Below are 4060 nucleotides of genomic sequence, written 5' to 3'. Positions count from 1 at the left end.
GGGTTTCAATTATACAATGAACAAATACCCATCCCTCCACCAGTGCACACCCATACCATTTTAAAAGTACATAAAAATCTTGGAGCTTTTTGTGGCAATATATTAAAGTATTAATCATTATCAAGCATATTAAAGAGTGTAAATGTTATATGTTATTGTGTACCCTTAGTCAAAAATTCTACAAGACTTAGGCTGGAGTGATAGTAGAGTGAGTCAGGTATTTGACTTGCACATGGCCAACCTGGGTTTGATCCCTGGCACATCACATGGTCTTTTGATCCTCCAGGAGTGAGTCCTGAGCACAGAGCCAGGAGTAACCCCAAAGAACTGATGGTGTGGCCCTAAAACTGAGAACTTCTACAAAACTTAATCCTTATATACTTCTTATTGTCTATGATGTTTTTATGGTGATTTGAAATATCTTTTCTAATACACTAAAGGTGATTTGAAATAAAAGGTATATTTGATTCAACCAATTCTAGACTCAGTATGCATTCCTAATTATGAGTAAAGATAATATTTAAATATTTCTAGTCTTTATCTCTATGTTAAATTTTAAAATCTTTTGCTGTATTAAGTCACAGCCAAAACTGGATCTGCTTTAGAGATCAAGTTGAATCCCTCTAATTTCATTAAAAAGCCAGGAATATTTGTCGATGGTTGGTAGCCTGCCTCGTGAGCTGGGAGAGAAGGCAGCTGGAATAGAGAAGGGATCACTAAATCAATGATGGTTGGAGGGACCGTTTGGGATGGGAGATGTGTGCTGAAAGTAGATAAGGACAAAATGTGATAGCCTCTCAGTATCTGTATTGCAAATCATAATATGCAAAAGTAGAGAGCGATTATGGGGGAAATTGTCTGCCATTGAGGCAGGGGGAGGGATGGGATGGGTGGGGATACTGGGGACATTGGTGGTGGAAAATGTGCACTGGTGGTGGGATGGGTGTTTAATCACTGTATGACAGAAACTCAAACATGTAAGTTTTGTAACTGTATCTCAAGGTGCACCGTAGTACTGTCCTCCCATTGTTCATCAATTTGCTCGAGGAGGCCCAGTAACGTCTCCATTGTGAGACTTGTTACTGTGTTTGGCATATCGAATACATCATGGGTAGTTTGCCAGGCTTTGCCATGCAGGCGAGATACTCTCAGGAGCTTGCCAGGCTCTCCGAGAGGGTCAGAGGAATCAAACACGGGTCAGCCCAGTCGGCAATGTGTAAGGCAAACATCCTACCCATTGTGCTTTTGCTCTAGCCCATGGTGATTCAATAAAAATAAATAAAGAAAGAAAGAATAAAAATAAATTGAGGATAAGAGAAGGAAAGAGATTTATTAAGGTACAAGTAGTAAGTTTTAAGTTTTTTCTGCAACACCTAACCTCATTTAACCACAATATTTAAAGGGAAATATAATTCATTTAGGAGATGTTAATTTTTTTGTATTTTGCAAATATAGACAAATGTATTCAGCCATAAGTTCATTTATCCTTTATCCCTTTCTTCCTTTCCTACTCCTGTCCACTCATTGTCTGCAAATAGTCTTGGGTTCTTTTTCAAAAGAAAAATAGAGGCAGGAAATAAGCGAGCCCTCAAACTCACCCAAGCCATCTGCATAAATACCCATTCTTACCTGTCAACCCTAAAACATTTTCTCACCAAGGGTATGAATTTTGCCTTCAAGCTCGTCTCTTATGAGATGCTTCCCTGTTACTTATACCCTCTCCTAAACTTACAAAAATGCTCATCTCATTCACATAATTTTGGAAAAACCCATGCTTAATTATAACACTTTCTTCTAACTTTAACGGTGAATATCCAATTATTTTTCTATTATATATGCAAATGTTCCATAGGCACCACAAATTCAACGAATTTAATATTTAACTCATTATCTACTCGTTCATGCTTGCTTACTCCTCAGTCTTACATTATCAGTAAGTGGCATCATTTGACTGCTCAAGTTAGAAAATTAGAATTGTAATCTCCATTCTGCTCAAGTCCTTCAATTAATCACTCAGGCTTAATACAATCATGCCACTCTACTTTCTAAGTGGGATATGAACTTTTACACTGAGGTATCACTTAAGGTTCTTCAGATAAATAAGAACAATAAAGTGAGTGTATTTATACACATGTGAACACATGCACATATACAAAGCATGTCCTTACAAATGTTAGGTTAGTTTTCAGAAGTCACAGTAATTATAGCCATTTCAGAAACCATTGAATAGTTTGACCCAGTCACCACACAAATTATTGTACGCTTCTCACTTTAACATTTTTGCAAGTTTCATGTGATTCTGACAGTCATTTCTCTTGTATGCTCAATTTTCATAATTTATTGCTCATGTAACAGGACCATCTGTTCCCAACTCAAAAGAATTAGGGAAACTATGAAAATATTGACCTAATCAGCCTGAAGAAATCAAGACAGAAATTACTAGTCCCCCTTAATTACATACATACATGTTTTCTAAATAAAAACTATGTTTATAAAATAAGTAGTGACATTCATATGACAAAAAGTCATTTTACCTTATAAAATATTGTTCTGGACTAGTAACTGTGTTATCTTCACTCAAAGCTTTGTTATACATGTATTTATATTGAAGTGTGTAATTTATTTAGTCTATTATATAAATGAGTCATGCTGACAATAGTATCTTTATGGGAATAAATTGGGAAGCTCAAGAGTATCATTTGGATTCTAGACTAGTCTGATACCGTCCTGTAACAGGTCCAGTCTAATCCTGGAGATTTCCCTCTGATGTCAAAGATAGCCTCATTTATGAAAGTAAGAAACCGTGGTGAGCATTAATTTGAGCACAATAACTCATGCCTTGTGGATAGTTCTTGGGAGAGCTGAAGCCTAGGTGCCATTCATACAACTCTGTCATCCATAAAAACTGCCAACTCTTACCAGTTTGGCAAGAGAGGAAACTTATTATGATTCTGAGCTGCATTCCAAAATGTTATATTAAAGAAATATTTATATTGTTAATGAATGCAGGAGCTGTATAAATCTTGTGTACTGAATGATCACGCAATAAAATCAATTGCTCAGAATTCTGATTAACCCACCAGGTCAGTCAATTCCAACTGCCTGCTTTATAGTGATAAATAGCCCATGAAGTGTTCCGTCTGGCAATAGCTTTTCTCATTTATGGTGTCTTACATAATCAAAGAGGAAATCCCTTGTCTTATATGTGAACTCAGTCCTCAATTATGTGGTCAGCCCAAGCTATTCTGTGCCTGCCTCTGCCCAAGCAGTCTTCTTCACATGTGACAGTTAAGGACCCAAGTGCTGAGTAAACTTTCTAGCCCTCACTTCAAAAGAAATCTCTTTTGGCAGATTATTCTGAGATTAAAACCCTCAGATCTCCCACAGCTTTCTCCCTCCTCTTTCAGATCACTTATATTCAAATTGAACATCAGTATTTTATACTGAATGCATGGTTTTGTGAAGTAAAAGAGAGATGAAGATAAAGGATAACAAATAAACATGGAAGTAGGACATAGAAAAAAACCTGAATCAGGGTCATGTCTAGAAGTTCATAGCTTCAAGAAGTGTTCTTGAATAAAAACAACCGGTGCTGATAAGAACAGATACTACACTTGATCTTAGCCAAAAGGCCGAGAAGCAAACATGATTGCCACTCAATGCCTCTTTTGCAAACCACAACACCCAAAAGGAGAGAGAGAATAAAGGGGAATGCCCTGCCACAGATGCAGGGTGGGATGGGGGGTGGGAGGGATACTGGGACCCGTGGTGGTAGGAAATGGGCACTGGTAGAGGTATAGGTATTTGATCATTGTATAATTGAAACCCAAGCACAAAATTTGTAAGTCTACAACTGTAACTCATGGTGTCTCACTAATAAAAATTAAAAAGTAATAGAAAAAAAAAAACAGCCAGTGCTGGCACAGAGAGGAAGAAAGGGACTCTCCTTCATTGTTTTGTGGAATGCTGACTGGTCCAACATTTTTGGAAAACAATATGGGAATTCGTTATAAAACTAGAAATTGAGTTTCCATATGACTCTGCAACACCACTTCTGGGA

General features: G+C 37.2%; 1 pseudogene; it reads right to left on the bottom strand.

The window, feature by feature from the left end:
* Positions 1-3545: 3545 nt before the first annotated feature.
* LOC130038466 (uncharacterized) lies at positions 3546-3644 on the bottom strand (annotated as a pseudogene).
* Between the last annotated feature and the right edge of the window lie 416 nt (positions 3645-4060).

The sequence above is a fragment of the Sorex fumeus genome, unplaced genomic scaffold, assembly GCF_029834395.1.
Source record: "Sorex fumeus unplaced genomic scaffold, SorFum_2.1 ptg000075l, whole genome shotgun sequence".
In the NCBI taxonomy this organism is placed as follows: domain Eukaryota; kingdom Metazoa; phylum Chordata; class Mammalia; order Eulipotyphla; family Soricidae; genus Sorex; species Sorex fumeus.
The sequence above is the reverse complement of the archived record's forward strand: the minus strand, read 5'-3'. Positions and strand labels throughout refer to the sequence as shown.